Source organism: Pinus tabuliformis, chromosome 6 (genome assembly GCF_031772625.1).
Source record: "Pinus tabuliformis cultivar Carrire ecotype Pingquan chromosome 6, CPIR1, whole genome shotgun sequence".
In the NCBI taxonomy this organism is placed as follows: domain Eukaryota; kingdom Viridiplantae; phylum Streptophyta; class Pinopsida; order Pinales; family Pinaceae; genus Pinus; species Pinus tabuliformis.
In genome coordinates, this window is record NC_142292.1 from 568,469,678 (window position 1) to 568,492,796 (window position 23,119).

Below are 23,119 nucleotides of genomic sequence, written 5' to 3' on the forward strand. Positions count from 1 at the left end.
AAATACCATAGTCAAATTGAACACATGATGGAAGGGGAATATAATGTGGTATTGGTGACCCCTGATGGGGGTTGTATTTTAGGCTCAAAGTCTGGTGCATATGATTGGTCTATTAGATGGTTTGACCCCCATGCCCCTGATTTCTCTAGTGAAAATGAGTTGGAGAATAATGTTGCAGTTTTTGTACCTTGCTATGGGTTGTCTCATCCTTCGGAGACCGTAGATTCTAGAAGGGCTTCTTTGGTACTGGTGCAGAGAGTCCCAAGACACAAATATTGGATGCGATTATCTCCGACCTCTCAAATGGCTCATATGCTATTGGTTAGTATATTTCTTGTCGTGCTTTAGCCCACAATATGTAAAATAAACTATTAGTATACTGTAGATAATGTATCAATATTTTTTTGGCTTTCCATTTATTTGTTGCTTGGAGTCATAGATGTATGTGATACATTTCCAACTTGTTATAGCATGGAAATTTTCCTCCGTTACAGAGAAGTAGAAGCACATCTTGTAAATGAAAATAACAATGAAAATTTTCCCTCTTTATAGACCACTGTAGGCACATCATATATATATATATATATATATATCTTGTGCAACCATGATGGCCGGTGAGGGGCTCACATGTACTTAGGGGAATTGAGCTTTGGTGATGGAATATCATAACCCTCTCTTTACTAGACAGAGAAGTTCCCAATAGCAATAGATATAATTCCTTTCAAACTTGCATGCCATTACACACCCGACTGTATTGAACCCTACTCATCACCCTCTCTTTACCATGTAAACAAGCTCCCATTGACAATCAATGTATAGTTTTGGAAACTTGAATGCTATGATGACACACCCCAGTGTTTTGAACACTAGTGGGGGAAGTTTAATAAATTAAGTTCTCATTTTCCATTAGGGTCTTTGCTATATAACTCATCTATCAACATTAATGTTTGATTTCCAATCTTTATTGCTATGATGTACTATAGAATATTGAATAAGCATCCAAGCATATTGTTGTGCCTAGTCTCTCGACATCATTGTAAGCTTTTTAGTCGTATGAATTTTTGATGTAGTTTTTAGTGCCAAATTTACCTAGGCATCACTATTATCTTGTTTAATGGAGTTGAAAATAATGGAGAAAGTTTGTTTCACGGTTGTGTGTGTATTCTATATTAGAGTTAGTTCCTATTTTCTAGGAGATAGTTTTGATCTCACTAAATTGAATGTAAACTTATATATTTCTGATTTGATGTATAATTTTATAGAGCGGTATTGCTTGGGTAGTCTCCAGGTGTAGCTTTCTCACCTGTGAGCTGCTAGTTTCAGTGTGTAAGTTTCATTCCGATTTATCATTCCCCTTTTTAACATGGTATCAGAGTTGGTGAGCCTTGGTGGCTAAGTTGCGTTTGTGGTGAGCCTTGGTGGCTGAGGGCCCTTGTGGCTGATATTGGAGAGCGTGTAAGCCTTGGTGGATGGTTCAATTGTTTTTTGTGATAGAGAACTGATTTTTTATGAATAGCTTAATCAGCATGACCTCAATAAGGAGAAATCGTGATGATCAACACTGGAGGCCCGAGACAAGAAGTGCATGTTTTTTTGGTCCTATCCAATATCCATAGCACTCGGATCTGGAACTGTTGGAGGATTTGGAGTTTTATCCACAGATCGACTATTGCAGGATCCGAATTTAGATCTGCAGATCAACTATTGGAGGATCAGGAGTTAGATCCTTAGATCAATTGCTTGAGGATCTAGAGGTGGATCCGTAGATCGAATTATTTTGTAATAATGAATAACCACATTGCAAATATGTACCTTAATGAGAGAAATAAGCTCGATAGGTTAAATTACGCCAACTAGAAGTTCAAGTTGTATACATTGCTCGATGGTTTGCATGAATGGACAATTTAAAATGGAGATGAAGTAAAGTCAACTATAGTCGGAGGTGCCACAACAACATCAATTCAATATTGGGAAAAGAGGGAAAATAAAGTGAAGATGTTGTTAAAGATGTCAATAAAAGACAACATAATCCCTCATATCTCAGAAATACAAAACTGCTAATGATATTTGGGTGACACTGAGAGATTTGTATGAAACCAAAAATACAATTCATTTTTTATTTCTAGAGAGTAAAATTCACTCCATTAGAATGGAGGAGAGTGAATCTGTTGTTGCATTCATCTCACGGATCAAAGAACTGAGAGACAAATTGGGCGATATAGGGGAGAAAGTGTCCAATGCAAATCTCGTCACAATTAGCTTAAATGGCGTGACAGAGGATTATTAGATGTTCATTACAGGGCTTGAGGTGGGGGAGAAATCTCCCACCTTTGAAGAGTTGACAAGGATTTTGATGCAAGAAGAAGAGAGGCATATGAATTTGAAACCAGGCATAGACATAAGAGGCATACATGGCATTGTGTTATTAAAAATGAGAATCATGATCGTAAATTATTTGTACCTGATGCTTCTCTTTTTGCTGAGACTGATGAGGATGAAACTTGGTTTGTGGATTCTAGAGCATCCACTCATATGATAGGTAATAAACACTAGTATGAAAATTTCAAGGAAACCAACAATGGTGCGAACATCTACCTTGGAGATGACAAAGCATATCAGATTAAAGGGAATGGAGATATTCCTGTGATATTTTCTAATGATAATATTAGGTACATCTAGAATGTCATGTATGTACCTGGTATTAAAAAGAATTTGATCTCTGTCTCGATGATTACATATCAGAATTTAAAGGTAGATTTTTTCAAAACTTATTTTGTTATAAAGGAATTGTTGGATCATCAAAAGCTGGTTGCATCAGGAGTACGAGTTGGAGGCCTATATAAGTTGAATGTTACAAGCATTCCACATCAAGATTTAACTTCAATGGTTATGACAACATAGATTATTTGGCATCAAAGGTTCGGTCACATCAACCTTCATGACTTATTGATGCTATAAAAACATGGTATGGTTGATGTAATTACTATTTTAAGAAATTAACATATTGATTGTGAAGGTTGTGCACTTAGAAAAATGCACAGGGATGCATTTCCCTCTAGCTTAAATAGGAGAAAGAAATATATACTCGAACTTGTGAATATTGATATATGTTGACCCATGCAGACAAGGTCCTTAGGTCGAGCTTATTATTTTTTTCTATTTGTTGATGATTGCACAAGATATACTTGGGTATACTTTCTTAGAAGGAAAAGTGATTCTTTTGAATATTTTAAAGAATTCAGAAACATGGTTGAAAAGAAGACAAGGAAAGTCATCGAAATTCTCCCCTTAGATCAAGGGGGAGAATACAGGCTAGGAAAATTCATCAAATATTGTAGATATCATGGGATAGCACAATAGCTTACAGTACCCCACACTCCACAATAGAATGAGGTTCCAGAAAGAAATAACAAAACTCTGGTGGAGTGTGCACATGACATGATGAAAGGTAAGAACCTATCCAGGGCTGAAGCAATTAGTACTACAGTTTACTTAAATAACATAAGACCAACTAGGTATCTTGATCTCAAGACTCCATTTGAGACTTTATATTGTTTTAAACCTATAGTCCATCACTTAAGAGTATTTAGTTCTAAATATCTTTCGCATATTCCTAAGGAGGATAGGAAGAAATTAGATGGTAAAGCTATAAAATGCATATTTGTAGGGTATTGTTCTGATTTCAAAGCATATAAGATGTTCAATCCATCTACTCATAAGGTATTTGCGAGTAGAGACGTTATCTTGCATGAAAAGGTTGATGAAGGGAATAAGAACAAAAGTTATGAGGAGAGGCACATGCCTTTACTGACTGATGAAAACAATGATGAAGCGAAAGATAGTCATTTACAATAGCAGCAGCGAAAAGAGGAACCTAGCGATGTGGATACATTTAGCAGTCAAACTCCACTTAGAGGTGAGCAAGAAATCACACAGGATAGAATTGAGGCAAGTCTGCCACCAAGGAGATCAAGTAGGCAAACTAACTTACCTGCAAATTACACAGATTATGTTCTTGTGACCAGTATTTTAAATGTTATTGAGCCCATGAATTATATTGAAGGAAATCATATTATGAATGGAGGTTAATTATGAAAGAAGAGTATGAGTCCATAATTAAAAAAAAAAAAACCTAGGAATTAGTTGAACTACCAAAAGGAAAAAAACTCATAGGTTGTAAATGGCTTTATAAACCTAATTTCAAAGCAGATGCTAATGTAGACAAATATAAAGCTAAGTTGGTGGCAAGAGTGTACTCACAGAAGAAGGAATTAATTATGAGGAGACATTTGCTCTTGTAGCTAAGTTAAATACCATTAAGATGTTAATAGCTCTAGCTGCAAAGTACCATTGGAGCTGACACCAACTAGATGTGAAATCTTCTTTTCTAAATGGAGAGTTAAAGGAAGAGGTATATTTAACACAACATGAAAGGTTCATTAAGAAGGGGCAATAACACTTGGTCTGTAAATTAAAGAAGGCATTGTATGGATTGAAACATGCTCCGAGATCTTGGTATGATAAAATAGACTCTCTCTTACAACGTGGTTATAAGAGAAGTAAAAATGATTCAAATATATATACCAGATTTGGTTCAAAGGGGAAGATTGTGTTGATTTCCTTATATGTTGATGATTTAATTGTTACTGGAAATTCCGATGAATTGGTTGAAGAAATTAAAGTGCAGATGTCACGAGTGTTTGAAATGAAAGACCTTGGAGAATTGCATTATTGTTTGGGTCACGTTTGGGTCTTGAAGTCTGGACTAGGGAATCTTGCTAGACTTTTGCTACTCAAGAAAAGTATGTCAAGGAATTCTATGGCTTTCCAAGTGGCTGCTAGATCGACCGTTGTAGGATCTGGAATTAGATTCACATATCGTCTATTGGAGGATCTAGAGTTAGATCCGTAGATCGATTGCTGGAGGATCTGGAGATGGATTCATAGATCGACTAGTTTTGTCACATTGAATAACCACATTTCAAAGATTCACCTTAATGAGAGAAATAAGCTCGATGGGTCAAATTACGCCAACTCGAAGTTCAAGTTGTAGACATTGCTCAAGGGTTTGAATAAGTGGACAATTGCAAACGGAGATGAAGTAAAGCCAACTATAGTCAGAGGTGTCATGGCCGCATCAGTTCAAGATTGGGAAAAGAGGGAAAATAAAGCGAAGGTATTTTTAAAGATGTTAGTAAAAGATAGCATAATCCCTTACATCCGAGAATGCAAAACTGCTAATGACATTTGGGTGAGAGTCTTGTTTCTTTCGCTGCAAATCTTGTATTTGCACGAGGTGGCCTCACAAGTCAATAGTCTTTTCCTAAAGAATGTTACACTGGCAACCACGAAAGCATTTTTTTTTTTGTAGCAATCCACAACTTATTTTTTTCGTGGAAACAATAGTTTCTCATCAATTTCATTCCATTTTATTATTATCTTTATATACATATTTTTTTCTCATAGTCGTATTGAACATAGTGATATTCTTCAGGAGTTTGACATGATTATTTAACCTTTTCTTGTAAACCCTTCATCAAATAGTTGTTCTCTGGATGGGCCACCTTGACAGAAATTTTGTTGCCACCAACAAATTGGAGTTGGCCATGGAGTTCCACAACAATCTTCAATATTCTGCAGATTTAGTGTGAGACTCTATTAGTAGCTGCCAAGCTTTTGATTCCTATGAAAACCCATTTGGACTTCAATTATTCTTTTTGCAATCACTTTGTTTGGCCATTCTTAGACAGTCCCAACTTCTTTATAAACAACAATTTCAGAACAATAATTGTCAACTCCCAAACACTGCCTTCAATACTTCTTCTTGAATCAATTTACATTGCATCATTTCATTTCATCTATCAAATTATTATTAAGGAAAACATTCTCTCATAAGCTTTTCAATCTTCTTTATTTCTTTAAAATATTTCTAAACCTTTTCTATCTCCTAGTAAATATACTCTCTTTTTATAGTACTCCCTGAAGCGCCTTCTCTATATACACATCCTCTACTCTTCTTGATCTTAACCATCGATATTCACATACTTTATTCTCTTTAGGATTTTTTTTCACTTCTATTCCCCCTTTCACTTTTATGAAAATTCCAACATAGTTTTTTTCACTTCTACTCTCCCTTTCACTTTTATGAAAATTCCAACATGTTTTCCTCTACAAATGGCTTTTTACTTTTAGTCTCTCTTTAAATGCATAACTAAAGATTCTCCAGGGATCTCATGACCCATCAATAATAGGCTTCGAAAAAACGCTGGTACTTCTCGTCCAAACCAATAGGTTGCTCGTGAAGGATCTTTGACAATGTCTTTTTGCATTATGGAGAATCACTAACTACTGATTTCCTTGGCCTTGGCCCCCACTGCTTATATCCATCCATAAAGGCACTTGAACAGAACCCCTGCTGAGCTGACAATTCGACTAGCTTTATGACCCAACCAATTACCGAAATGATACTCGCATTCTTTCTATAGTAAACAAAGATAAGTAAGGGACTCCAATGACATCTAAAGTGTTTTAGCCGAATCAATATCCAGCACCTGTTCAGCACCGGTCTTACAAAAGGTAGGCCCTTCTAGTTAGTGTGTTCTTTTTAAATCACTAAGTGTGTCCATTTGAAATCACTGAGGTAACAAAATAGGTGCAACTTGATAATTGTCGTACCACTCTGCTATACAAAATATTGTGCTTCCTTGCCAACTATCTCTGATGATGTCATCCAGAACAAATATAAGAAACAACTTGATAGCGAGCTCCAGCAAAGCTATCATTCTCACATGTAATGTCGGCTAATCTTTCACCCATAGACAGATTTGATAAATGGATATTGAATGCCTCTATTAAAATGCTGTAAATAATCTTCTCAAAACTGTTCAACTCTACATAACCGGTCATTCGATTGTTGCCGCTTGGAAATCAGAGACAACCACTAGTATTAGTCGAGATATCGAGATATACCTGGTTAACAAACGGAATGCGGAATGCTTCTCCAGTCTGGTAGGCAAGCCAGCTTAGACTGGGTAACAGAAAGTCAATGGTCACTCCTGGTCTTATCCGATGGGTCCCCGATGGGCCCTATGCAAGCTCGGAAGAGGAAGCGTCAGAATAGAGTTAGGCTGGCTCACCTGCTTATGGTGCTTGGTATTCTCAATAGCCGAAGGCGAGCTCCTTCGTTAGAGTCTTAAAGCAAGCTAGAAAGAGAACCTTAATTAGAGTCTTAGAGAAAGAAGTAGAACCGGATATGTAGAACCTTATATCTCGTATAAGATAGAGAATCCGAGTGGAAGGGCAGGGACATGATTATCTATTTTCAAGACATACAACTAGAAACCTATTATAAAATCGTTTTTCATTGCTGATTAGGTATACTTTCAAAAGCAGGGGTGCTTTGGGATCGATGGCTGACATCGCGATGCTATGAAGTACGTGATCTTGCTTTTCTGGTAGATGTCAAAGAGAGACTTATCTTCGATAAGCATTCGATGCTATGAAGTACGTGATCTTGCTTTCTTGGTAGATGTCAGAGAGAGACTTATCGTCGAGAAGCATTCAGATTGTAATGATGTCTCATTAAGAATAAACATGTACCATTCATATTATATTGTAATGATGTCTCATTAAGTATTTAACATTAGCGTAGGCAGAGGGTAAATCCTGTTATATTTAAAGAAAATTGGCAGGGAATTTTGTAAGTCCAAGTTATAGTTATTAAATTTCAAAATTTTAAGTGCCCTAGAAATTTTTGATGGTGTTGAATTCATTTCCACCATCAAAAACACAATTCAAATATCACCTTTACAAAAAAAATTGAAATTCTTTTACCAAATTCAGACCACTTTTAACCCTCCCAATAATTCTTCAACCTCATTAGACGACTCCTTTACCATTCATATAGTAATGATGTCATATTGTGAATAAAATAACTATAATGTCTTGGACACATTTGTTTCCAACTGTTAACGTTACGGTTTTCATTCAAAATATTGTCGGACATCAGCGATTTGACAATGAAGGCCGATACTCTTACTAAACATCGATATGAAGCGCTCCATACCGATGATCAGAGATTTCGGAGTTCACTTTAAACCTATTCCAAAGTTGATGACTCTTTTTGGATGATCTTTTACACCAATAAATTATAAGTAAAGCACCTCAACAATAACAAAAAATTATAGTATTATACATCATATTAGACTGTAGAATGAGTTTTTAAGTTTAACGAGTTAAAACCACTAATCTAATATGTATTTAAACCAAGTAATGATCTAATATGAGTTAATAACAAAAAGTTACATAACACAAATCTAAACTCTAAATTCTAAACCTCTTCATTTAAAAACCCAGGAAAAGTCTAATGACTTGAAATAAATCAAACTTTCTTGACATACAAATTTGTTTTAAAATGTAAACATATATATATAATATTATATTGTATTTTATATAATTTTAAGTATTTATATTAAAATATTTTATTATATACCATAATTTTTTTTTAGAATTTTTTTTTTTATTAACATAATTTTAAAAAATATTTTATTTTTATTTTAAAAACACTATAATTTTAAAATAAACATCTCCAATCAATTCTAAACTAAACACAAACATACTTAAACCTACTTACAAATGCCACAGTAAGTGGGAGAATAAACATCTCCGCTCAATTATTTACGTGCATAGAATGCGATAGAAAAATTTGATTTCCTTGAAATAAACAACGACAGCCGCTGGGAAAGTCATAGAATAAACTAAATCGATAAGCAAAAGCAGAAGGGGAGGTGAAGGATGAGGGGCTGTATTACAATTATTATTTATCTCTCCACAAAAATGCTAGAAGATTCAACAAGAAGGCGGCGATCAATGCGAATATTCCAATTATGAGCGCACACTTGTGGTACCACTCCACCAAGCCCAATTGCATTCGTAGGAGGCGCAGCTCCTGGACAAAAAAATCGAGTGACGGGTTCGGTATTGGTCTAGGATTCCTGGCTGTCCAGTTCTCCTCCGTCGCCGTCCTCGAGTTCTGGTTTCCATGCGCTTGCCCCGTCACTGGATTATCACGCTCCATGGCAGGATCTCTATTTCGCTCCGTTACTCTTGTTTGTTTCAGAATTCTTTAGGTGATAATCCTAAGGAGCGAATGGAGGAGGCAGTGGTTTGCTGCTGAAATTATAAAGGATGTTATTAATTTATCTCCGGGAGAGCTAAACGGCAATCCATGCGGGTACTGCAACAATGACCCATGACCCTTGGCTTTCCAAGTCACATTTCAATGATTTTTTTATTTAGCTTTGTTTTCCTGAATTTCAGAATTCAAATATTCAAGAGGAAATAAATATATATATATAAAAAGAGGCCAATAACTTTTAAGGTAAAATACTACCTTAAAATTAACCAAATATATTGAAAAAAAGGAGAAAGGAAGGTTACATAAATTTCTTCGAAAAGTCACCTCCAAATAATAAAATTTATTATTTTAAAAACATTGTAACAATACTTAATTCATGATTTATAGTAATTATAATTTACTCATTCAAAAATATATTCATTATACTAAATTATTTTCTTGTAATGGTGTTAATTAAGAATAATTTTTTAAGAAAATTAAAAATGCTATTCTAAAGATATATTTGGAGAATTTTAGAGAAAGATTGAGATGATTCAGAAGCAATTTATAATCCACATCCTCAAGATTGAAGAAAATACTCCCTCGCTTATTTTCTTGATTCAAGTCACCATCTACCTCATTGAAAACATGGGTATGTTTAGGTATTTGATGTACAAAGAAAATACTCCCTCGCTTATTTTCTTGATTGAAGTCACCATCTACCTCATTGAAAACATGGGTATGTTTAGGTATTTGATGTACAAGAAGAACTTCTACAACATGGAAGTCAAGGGACTCCCCAAAATTGCTTTTAACTCTAGTCAAAACCCCCATATTAGGCCCAAGTCAGGTTGACATAAAAATGCCTAGTCCTGACACGACTAGTGGGGGATAAAGGAGGAGATCATCTTGAAGAATAAAGATGACATTAGAAACATATAACCTCCAAATTTAAGGAGGAAATCATCTTGAAGAATAAACATGACATTAGAGACACTATTTCCTCCAAATTTAAGGATAATTTGTAGGAGTATAAAGAATTGAGAGGGCAAAAAGAAGTTAAGATATTATAAGGAGGTGATCAACCCCACTCTAGCTTATAAGAATTATCTTTATGTCTTGACCAAATCTAAGAAGAAAATGAGCATTGCAAAGATAATGATTAATTGTCATGACCTTTGGAGTGAAACTTGGTGTTGGTCTATTCACAAAACAACTTGGGATGAAAGAATTTACCCCCTTTGCGATACTAAGACCGTTGAAGATGAAAAACACTTTCTCTTGAATTGCTCAACCATTACTCACATTTCTTCTCTTTTTCAAAATATTTTCCACACTACCAACCTTCATGACTTGTTAAGTCAACAATGTTTCTCTCATTTTTCTTCAATCATATAAATAAAATATTAAAGAACCTCAATTAATCACTTACCTTCTTAAAATTTGATAGACCATATTAATATTTGTGTATGTTAACCACCACCACCACCATCATATATATAACTATTAATATTAATTATAATCTAAATAATTTTACTCAATATTTAATTTTTATGTTAAAAAAAACATTCCACGTTTAGAATTACTTATTTATTACTTTCTAGACATAATTACATTAGGTCAAAAAATAAATTGGCCAAAGGTAAATACTATAATAAACCATTTAGAAGATAAGCATAAGCATGTTGATTTATATTTTTTGACATTTTTACGTTCGCATAAATTCATTTCCATCCATGTTAGAAGCATAATTCCTTATAGTTATTCTTCGTTAAAATAAGTGCCACGGAGTGGCGGAAGACCTACCCAAAGAAAGAATGATGAAACTTTTTGCAATGGTTTTCTTGTAGCCATCATGGTTGAAGAACATATTGTTGGGTTAAGTTTAGCATTTTTTTTAGTAGAAACATAATAAAATATCTTAGAAACTAAATTTAAAGCATCTAAGAGTGCTACAACTACTGCATCCCCACCATCTTCATTACCACCTTCCCCATCCGTAAACACTCTAGTGGCACCATCTCTGTCCTTTTTTCCTGAAGTTGTTCTGTCATTGAAACCAACCTTTGTCGTAGCCGCCATCTTCATTACCACCTTCCCCATCCCTAAACACTCTAGTGGCACCATCTCTGTCCCTTTTTCCTGAAGTTGTTATGTCATTGAAACCAACCTTTGTCGTAGCCGCCATCTTCATTACCACCTTCCCCATCCCTAAACACTCTAGTGGCACCATCTCTGTCCTTTTTTCCTGAAGTTGTTATGTCATTGACACCAACCTTTGTCATAGCCGTTATGACCTCATTAATTGATCTAGCATTAAAAGGGGGATGGAGGGGCGGGGGCGGGGGCGGGGGCGGGGGCGAAGAATTTGTAGTTGTCAAACCACATTCAAAGTAGCTTGCCAAGTAGTTTAGCATTGATTTGGCTTCCTTTGATAGAACTAGTCCTATGTGATGTATTGTGGAGAAGCTAAGGGAAAGAAAGATATGGCTCCTTCAATTCAACACGTGTCTACCCACCTTCTAAACCATTGGTGGTTATCCCACACTGAAGTTCCAAGTATCGTGCTTGGCACCATTATGCCATTCACTAAAGTGCAAGGTGAAATCAGCAAGACTAAAGTAGTGAGCCTCCAAGTTATTACATCATCACAAATAATCCTGGATACACTCTACAAACAGATATGATGCTTCTATTTTTTCTTTGCTCTTTTTTCTCAATGTTATCACATGCATGGGTGTAAGATCTTTGTTGATTCTACTTACGTATTTTCCAAAATGTTTTATGTGAAATTCCTTAGGAAACACATCCCATGACACTATTACCAAAAACAGTAGATTCAATGTAACTTAAATGCCTGATTTTATGGGTATGTATTTCATCAACGTTTTCTAGAACTTTAGACCAACCTCATCTTTGAAATTGACTTGATATGTATAGGGTAGATCATAAATAAAATAATATCCATTTAATAGAATTAACCCTTATGTGATGAAATGATTATTTTGGAATAATCTTGATTATTTTGTTTGACACTAGAGGCACCTGAAGACTCGCCATTTTTTCTTGATTATTTCCAAATATCTCTAGAGTATTGTTGATTTAATATTTTTTCGGGCCTTCACTTATTAATCATTGATTACAATGATTTCATCTTTGTGGAAGACTACGGTGATCACAATTATTTCATCTATGGGGCAAGCTATAGTGAATGGAATCTCAATTAATACACTATTGAACTAAGGCCTAGTATTTATGGACATTACATGTAACATGGGTGTAAATGCAATTCACTTTTTTAATTCTAATCATGAGTGTGAGTTGGATGCAGTGAATTCATAACTAAGCCCAATATTTTTGAATTTTTTTTGTTTTTGTTTTTGTTTTGCTTTTGTTTTGTTTTATTATTTTTAGTGTGGTTCACAAACACCCTAGTCACTAAGTGGTCACTACGTCCACGGAAAAATCTGGGCTAATCGCCCCTTGGCTTACTGGCAAGACCTAACCCCAAGGGCTTTGGGAAAAATCGACCATGTGACCTCCCAATGGCGAGGCATGCTTTTTGACCAACTGAGCTAACCCTTGGGGATTTTTTTTTAATGTTATATACAACATGAGTGTGAATTGGGTGTAAGTGCAACTCCCTTCTCATATTTTAAACATGAGTTTGAGTTGGGTGTATGTGCAACTCACTTCTCAAAATTTATTTATTGGAATTTGTTAGGATTAGCATTCTTAATAGAATGCATAAATACAAAACGTGCATCAAAGTGAGATTTTACCACTAAGAGTCAATATAGGGAAACAAGTTGACCTTGATATAAAGGCCTTAATGTATGATAGGGATAAATTACAATTTTTTTTTTCTTTTATACTAGGTTTTAATGTGAGATCTATCTCACAGTTTCATCATGGTATTGTCCTCTCTCATAAAATCTGGTTGGAAAATTTTTCCTCATCAAATCCTACAAGGACCCAATAATCATATTTGGATATGGTATTGTATTTAGTAGGATTGAATAACATAAACCTTTTCACTACTTATATTTTAGTTATGTTCTGACCTTGTTTATTATTCAGTTGTAGTATTTGACTGCACTATCACAATCACTGGAGCACATCAACAACATTGGTTTTTTTTAGCATGCTCATATTAGGCTCTCTTGGAAGGACTGATAGAAAATTCTTGCAAACGAAAATAATTTCACTGAATGACACATGTATTCAATGATTAGGTTTCTGTCATAGATAACCCTATAATGTTTCAACAATATCCAATGATTACGTTTATAGCATAGTCAACCTTGCAATGCTTCAGAGTTGCTAAGCAATAAAGGGAGACAAAGTAAATTTTTTATTTAGGCCAAGATATGTACTTTATTGATGCACAATTAACAATGTTCGATTTCATATTATCATATATATTTATGTCTATTTCTGAAGCAAGATTAATATGTGTTATCATGATATCTAGAAAAGGGACTACCATTAAGTGTGAAAAAGGAAGAAACATGAGTATATTGTAACCCAAATGTAGAGCATATTTAAATGACACTATTCATTTTAGCATAGATGGAAATCATCATTCTTTTTATAAGTTGGAAAATTCTGATAAGTATTACCAAATGTGAATAGGTATGCCTTTAATACATATTTGTGAGATATTATATTTGACCGGCCTCCCAATTAGATAAAACATAAGCCCCATATAAACTTTTGGAGGTCCACAAAAGCTACAATATATCTTCCATTTTGCACTCTTTAATGTTTTCTTAGCTTAAATGTGTTCTTAGGGTAATCAAAAGAGATTTATCATGCTTTATGCTCCTAATGTGATTATGATGCATGACATTGAGAATATTTGACACATATCATGAGGGTATCCATTGGGAGAAATTTATGAGACATGTCCTCTACTACAGGAATATTAAATTCAACTGGCTTGGAGCATTAAATACTCCCTCTTACAGTTGTGATATCACTCAAGGAGAATGATCTTATTTTTTAGAAGTTTTGGAGGGAAAATAATATTCCTTTCAAGGAGTTCGTCCCTCACTAATCCTGTATAAATATAGGCTTCAAGTAGCCCTTTAGGAAGGTAGAAGAGAGTCAAAGTTAGTGGAAGCATTAAAAATAGAATGCTTTAGGAGTTTTCATTCTACAACTTTTGATGTCAAAGAAATTTTGAAGTTAATTACATACATCTTTGGTTATTAGACTATTTTCCTTTAAGGATTGAACTTTCTTGTGTTAGCATCCACCCCAAGTTGTCAAGACCCCTTCTGTATTATTATCTTCTATGCACTTGTTTGTTTCTTCAGATTATTTCTAGAGTATTATTTTTATAAAGTGTTAATTAGCTTGTTTTCATTGTTTTCATGCATAACATTTGAATACTACGTGGTAAATTTTGTAGTAATTATATTGTTCAATTAGCATCTATTTTCATGCATTTGATTCACTTTAGTTGTTGATATTTTTTTAGTGCCTATCATTATTGCATGTTGCAATTATACAATCCCCTATTTTTGCAAAGCAGCAAGATACTTTACAACCACCCATTTGCTAAATAAACTATTCTACCATTGGTACAATGACATGAACATGAGTAATTTATCATTCCTTATCCTTCATTAACCTCCTTTTTCTTTCAGACCATGTCCTTAGCACATTTCACTACTCGTTGGACTATCTCTTATAGCAAAACAGGGACTCTTGTATCAATTTGCATTTTGCTTCCAAAACTCATCCAAAATTTCATCTGATTCATGTATCTCTTTCCTTAATATGTTATAATGTCCTTGAAACTTGGAGATGGAATTTGGAAGCAAGATACCAAGTATATTCCCCAACCTAGTTTGTTGTAGAAATTGTCTTTTTCTTGAAAATTTAGGGTTTTCTATTTGACATGCTTTATTTCAGTTGTGAATTTGCTTTCATTTCACAATATAATAAAATTGATTTGATTTCATCATAGTTAATATGTTTTTTTCTCCTTTTCTTCTAGTTGGTGTAACCACCCCTCCCGTATTTACCCACTTTTAGTGAGCTACCAAGGTAAATAATAGCTAGGGGATACTATGACATGAATCGACCTCCTATATCACCTTAAGAAAGTGGAATCAACAAAACCAAAACCTTACTGACTTCCCTCAGGTGCTACAAGACCCTCAAGGCATAAACCACCCTTCTAGGTGCCTAGGCCCTAAGTTAAACCTCTTTTTGAATGCCTTGGACTCCTAGATGCTGGCACATCACTACAAGAATTCAGTTGTAACCATCCAATTTCATGCCTAAACTTCAAAGCGAGTGACTACAATCTTTTTCATCTAGTTGCATGCTTGCTACCATGAGATCAGAGGAACCTTTTTAGAGCTAGGATCCATACCTCTACTCAAAACTTGATGATACTTTCTAGAACAATAGATGACACAAAGACAAAGCTTCTAACATAAAACTTGATCAAGGAATTGACCTAACCAAGCCTAACCATGACAAAAATTTCGTCAAACATATGACCTACATGTAATCTAAAGGCCATGAATGCATATTTAAGCCTTGGGGTCTAGTACTTGTATGTGAATCATCAAGAAGGTTGAATACCCTCTGATAAAAGTTTCAATAACATTTTTTATTTCATGCATTCATCATCCATTCATATATTCATCAAACATTTCAATATCCATAGATAATAATCAACATATAACCAACATATAACCAACAAATGATCGATATATAAAACATGGAAACTCAACCATATTATCACCGTCATAATCAATACATATGCTCATAGATCACAATAGAAAATACCTCTTATTAACATATGAAAATGCCAACCAAGTCAAGGACTTCCACATACCACCTAACCATAGATTGGACTGAACCAAATATCTCTCTCATCCAATCACCCTCACACCATATTCCAAGCATGAATATGGGATATCATGGAATACACCAAACATAATTGAACGAGAGATTCCATAGGATAATCCACCCCAACCCTTAATTAGTGATTCCACCTCATGATCATACATCACTAACCATAACTAGAGCTGTCTCTACCCAAGTTGTCTAGCACTCCAAAGCCTATGTTCCAACCCAACTCCAGCACTAGTAACTCAATCCACCAAGGTCTCTAGAGCATTTTTATAACTAAGTGTTCCTGGACTAATAACTCAACCCAAGTTGTTCTATGGCTTCTAGAGTGTTTTTCCAACCAAAGCTCCAGTAGCTAATAACTCAACCCACATCCATAAGGGACATGAGCACCAATCAACAAACAAATAGGAAAACCCACAATACCATTGCTATCTAAGAAATGGTAAGGCTAGGAAAAACAACTGTTAATGTAGGAAATCCTCCATGATAATGATAGCTCATAACCAAGAAATCACATGCATGTACCATGCATGCCAAAAATAGTAAGGAAACCATACATTCAACTCGATACCCACAAAGCAATCTAGTTGTAGCTGTTAATCCCATTGTCCCTTTATTCAAAATTGCTCCATGGATCCTCCAAGAATCCTCTAAGTGTGTAAGAGTACGAGAGGATGAGAGAATATATGAGAGAGCCACAAGTGAACTTACAAAATCTAACACTAACGAAAGCCATGGATTGATCCTTAGAAGCCTTTTTATCATTGAGGCCTCTATTTTCTTCATTTTCCTTCAATTTCCGCCTCACATGAAACTTGTGACCTTTCACCTTCATTTTCTCATATTTTCCATTATTTTCATAAATAAAATGCCAATTAATGCCTCTTTTCATTTTCCAATGCCTTTGCCAATTTCCATAGCCATTAATTAACTAAAATGAACACCCACTAGGATGTTTTTCCCACCATTAAGCTCGTAATACATGTCCAATGACCTTGGTCTTATATTTTCTTTACATTGAAATTCAACTAAGGGTTGTTAGAGAACCCTCCCCCTTTGGGGAACATTGTCCTTGGTGTTCAATGACACTTATAAATGAGTAAAAACATACCTCTTATGGAGCTTTATAACATAGCTTGTTGTAGTATTTACAATAACCAACTATTGAGAGCATGACAAGAGTATCATTTACTTGAAATTTATAACACTTCTCATTATGATATTTAGAATAAAAAGCACATACATACTCATACATATTTGCTTCAACCAAAAAAAATCATATTGCCTACGCAGATTTATAAATCTAACTTGATATAGTATTTACAATAATATACACATATACAAATTTACTCAACCAACAAATAGAAGGATATGATGCATGTATCAACAACAAGGGAGTCTAGAGGCTCACACCTCCATCCTCAAAAGTAGTACCAGGATTCACCTCCTTCCTAGTAATTCCAAAGTCCACTGCAAAATTCAAACCTACATCTAATGTCCAACACTACAATCCTACGCCACTTGTCCTCTCAGTGAACAATCATCGACTCATTATTCTAGGGTGCACTTCCAATGTGCATATGGTTCCATCTGGAAATGCTAATGACCAAAATAAATACATTTCTCAGCCTTCCCTTCTCTGCTACACAGTCCTTTAGGTAATTTGGTCAACCCCTTTCATGCAGTCACTCACCTTCCAAGTTTCACAAACATCCCCTTCTCTTCTACATAGTCCCTTGGGAGAACCTTCCCTTGGCAAGGTTTCTTCACATTGGAAGTTCAAAAAAACAAGCCATATCCTTCCCTCAAAACCATCATACCAATCATAGTATGCTCATGGAAATTATTGGAAACTATTGGGTACCAGTGTCCCATAATGGCCCTGAACCTGAAGTGCATTACCAACATACTATTTCATGTTGCAATTCCTTTTGCTACTGCTACTAATGCTTGCAAAAAGTTTCAACCACCAAACCTGGGCATTTTCAATGCTTTCCTATGCCAAGCAAATAATTTTCATTAGATTAAAAAAGAATTGAAATAAATTCAAATCATACCTCATTGGTATCTCATCAACAAGGTGCACTTGTAATCCTGTCACAAGAAGTCAAACTAACTCTTCGATAAAATCATCATTTATAATCATATCACATTTGGTTAGCTCAAAATGCAACCATCATAAATCAAAATCATAAATCAGGATCATAGATCAGATGCAACCATCATAAATCAAAGTCATAGGTCACATGTATAATTAATATGGAAATAAAATATAGATACTTATCCTTCAATCAGTTCTTTGCTTCTGCCTTTGTTCTTTCCATACACAGACTGGATTAGTTTCTGTAGCTATAAAGCACCCAATAACTTCGCTTCTCTTCAATCACATACATGTAGACACAATTTACATTACAACACATACACCCACACATGGTATACAACACCACACAATGCGTGCACCTACACTCGACATACAACACAAAACATACACCTACACCTAGTGTATAAAATAACACATACACCTACACTCAGTGTACAATTCCACACAATACATATATGTACACAGAGTACAACACAATAAATATACATGACACAATATAACGATTACAAAATGAACATAACACAATACCCATGTACACAACTCAGCATGTAAGAGATGTACACAATGACACATGTACATAGCACCACTTGCACAACATGTACATAATACTACATGTACACAAAGCCGCCTGCACAACATATACACAACATCAAATGTACATAAGACCACCTGCACAATGGGTACACAACACGACATTTAGACAACAACACCTGCATAGTGTGTACACAAAATGATGGCCACACAAAACCTCATCTACAACATGTATATACTACTACATGTACACAAAATTGCATGTACAACATGTACTCAACACCATATATAGACAACATCATATGTACAACGTGTACACCACACCACTACAGTACACCACATGTACACGCCATTGCATATACAACATATACACAACACCATCTTTACATAACATTGCATTTACGATAAGTACATAACACCATCTGTATCCGCCATCACATATGGAACATGAACACAACACTATATGTACATAGTACCACACATGCAACATACACACAACACCAGTATTGCCTACCCGGAGATACAATGTCTCTACTAGGAAACATTGCTTCTACTTTCTTTCCACTATTCATGCTTGTCCTAGCATACCATATATCACACTGGTTTCATTCTGCTGATGTATCCTTCATTTTTACTTGAATAACATAAACACAAACATAAACATAGTACAATCACATAATATCAATTCATATCCACATGATACTGACTTATATACCTATCAAGGCTACTCTTCCTACTTGATTCCTAAAAAATGAGGAACCCCTTCATGCCATTCACCTGCATAAGCAATCATTCCTCCAAAATAATGATCCCTGGCGACCCTGTCAGACAATGACATACATACATATATACATATAGACATCAACATAAAACAATCATGATCCCTTACGACCCTGTTAGACAATGGTATACATACAATACATATATACATATAAACATTAGCATAAAATAATCATGGTCCCTGACGACCCCGCTAGAGAATGGCATACATACATATATATACATGTAATCATTGGCATAATCATGATCACAACATAATTACTAGATGTCATAAGGTCAAGTTTAATATAACTCCCTTTATCTGTGCACAATATACACAACATTTAGAACAATATTTCCCAACATATCCAAGGCAACTGACACTTGAAACCCATTCAATTTACCTTTCCTATTACCTTTCTCATAATTGTGTTTCCATTGTCCATTTATCCAAATAGACCAAACCAATCCAATTGCTTGTCATATTCTTGCCTTCAACTGCCCTTGACTCATGCATCGAGCTTCATCTAGGTCTCATATTACTTGTTGGGTACCATTCATCTCTCCCTGAGCTCCATTAACTTTATTCCTCCCCCAACCAATTGACAAGGCTCTCAAACATAAAAGGAAAGAACCAAAAGCACGAAAGAAGAAACCATGAAAAACCAATAACAATAAGACACCATAAATAAAGTGGCATGATTATGCACTAAACACAAAAAAAAAATTACAAATCAAGTGCAACATATAAGAAAATACTGAAGGAAAAAAACTGGCAGAAAACACTATGACTCAATCCCCATGGTTCCCAATGCTTCCAAGGGAAAGCTAAACCTTAGCCTTCTTCAAATTTTCATGAAAATCTCTTTTCCCATGCAATACCCTGCATCATACTGCCATAAACACATAACCGTTAGTACATAAATAATCATAAGAACTTACTAGTTACCTTACCTTGTTGTTCCAATTGTGTTGCCTTGTAACTGAACACATCTACACCATCTTTCAAGGGAACCCAATTCCCTTTTCAAATCCAACCATAACGAGTAACCAATTATTATACCTATCAAATACATGTTCATGAATATAACATATATCCACATAGTGTCAGGCAAAATAAAGGCTAAGAAGTCTTCCTCTATACAAAGCACTCATTCGTTTGTAATTGTGGTTTCTAGACATAGCCAAAGGAATTCTCACCCAATACATTTCTTTTACCTTTTACCTTGTTGTAGTTGAGTCTTATTATTTACTATCACATCACCCAATTTTTAATTATATAAACAAATAAATTGTTACCTTATCACATGAATACCAAGCATGCTTCCCTACCATTGTTCACACATGTTAGTCTCATGTTACAAATATCAATACATTGCATCTATTAATTTGAAATCAACCTTTACCACGACTAACAACCATATCATAATCAACAGTAAACTCATAGTCATTAATCATAATACTACAACTAGCACCTACTTACACTTAAGTCCATATCAATTGTATCAACACATATTATGTTAGTACAACTATCTTAAAACGAGACCATTCCTTCATGCAATCCGTTATAGACATATTTGGGCATATCAACCCCAAACTTATATGTCGATGTAATAGGGCTCATCAACCCCTAAAAGAGTTGTTTCATACCGTAGAGAAACTCAGTCATCTGAATACATCATTCCCCAAAAGTTCAATCTCAAAAATAATCTAGAAAGTTCCTAAACTGAACCATACTAACTACTACACTGGAAAAGTGCGAAACATACTGACTACTACACTGTTGAAGTGTGATGCATACTATTTAGGCCTTCTATAGGGTGTGATGGGCGGGGGTGGACAAATTTTTGGGATAGTTTGTTAGTTGGTTTCTCATGGAATCTTCTAGAAACTTCTCCTGTGCCACTTGCCTCTTTGAATTCACCCAAGGATGACCAAAGGAATTAGGAAACCATCTCCAATTCCCCTCTCTTGTCGAACCAATTGTAACAAGTGGAATGACACTAATCAATCCCCATGGATGACTCCCACCCTTGCAAACATCTATAAAAGGATCTCCCATCCAAGAGATCAGAAGGCTGAATTGTGGTGAATTGCAAGTAAGTGTTGCTAGTTTGAGTATTGAGGCAAGGGCATTGTATTCTTGTTGGTGTGCTCTTGCTAATTCATGAGGTGAAGAAGGATTGATGCTGGGAAGATGGTGCTGGATCAGACAACTGGGTTGTAATTCTCCTTATTATTAATAAAGTTCTTCAGGATTTTTCCCAATTGATTGTGTAATTGTGAATGCTTTCATTTGTTCATTATATATCTGATTCTATAATGTTTATGCTGTAATAGATCACGATGCTTTGACAATTCTTTGTTTTTTTACTTGGCTAGGTAATCTCCAAGCATGTTAAGGGATCAAGTGAAAGTTCTAGGTTGGTTTTCTACTATCTCTCTCTTATTTGTTACACATAGGAAAGATCATTGAATTGCTTTGAATTGTTGTTTCTGGGGTAGCTGGAAAACCTAGAGTGTTATTCGTTCAACAAGAAACTAAGTTTCCCATAAACAAATTGGTGACTCATGATCTGGGGAATGGATTAGATGTTTGTTTGTTGTTATTGTTTGTTTTATGTTCAATTTTATAAACTATAGACAGGGTCTGAAGCTAGCCAGGTAGCTTTCGAACTTCTCTTGCTCTGCAATTGCATAGTAGATAAATGCTACTTCAGTCAATCTCTGGTTTAGTTTATTAGTTAAACATTTGATTTGCAGACACATCTAGATGCCATTTTGGTAGCTAGTAACCTCTCAAGACATTCCATCATACTTTGCTCTTAATTGTTCATCAAAACCAAGCTTGATTCATTGAAAACTGCTCCACATTTGATCCAAAACCATTGTCAGTAGCGCTCCTTGACCATCGCACTATCTTCCACTATGACTCAGTATGCATCTCACCTCCTGAGTGTGAAAAGTGTGATGCATCTAATTGTCAACAAAGGCCAGGTGCGATGATTGACTGAACTCATTTTCCCATCTAGGACTTGAGGGTTTTTGACTTGTTTTTAGTTTTGTTTGGTTGTTTTGCTGAATATGAACAATGTCTCTTCACTAAAGCTTACTTGCATCACTTAGATCAGCCTCAATTTACATTAGGAATAGTGAATTCTTTTGTCTATTTCTTTCTCATTTACAATCATTTGTCGAAAAGTGTTTTAGTCGATTTGTCGCTTCAATATAAAAAGTGTCGTCAATCGTCATTTTTGTCGAAGAGAGAAGTGTTGTAAATTCTTCCTTCCCTTCATAATCGATTAAACTTTTCTTGATGCATTTGATTTGATTTTTTTACATTCAAATTGTTGAAAGCATATTTCTTCAAACTTGAAAGTGTCATTGTGAGTCTTCCTTTCCCTTTTTGAAGAAAAAATTGTTGAAAATGTCATTTTGAGTGCAATATCTTAGATCTTTGCTGCATTTAGTTTTCCTTTTTGCATCATTCACATTAAAGAAAATGAAAACAAATACATGCATTTTCATTTAGAATTTTAGTTTGTGTGAAAAAAGATGATCTAGGGAAATTTCATTAGTGAGTGCTCTTTGTTGTTTTCTTTATAAGCGCTTCTATGCTCTATCCTTTGCAGTTAAGATTGTCATTGGTCAAATAAACAAAAAGATTATTTATCATTATAGATTACATATTTAGGAATTTCAGATCATACATGACACGATGAACCATTCAAAGG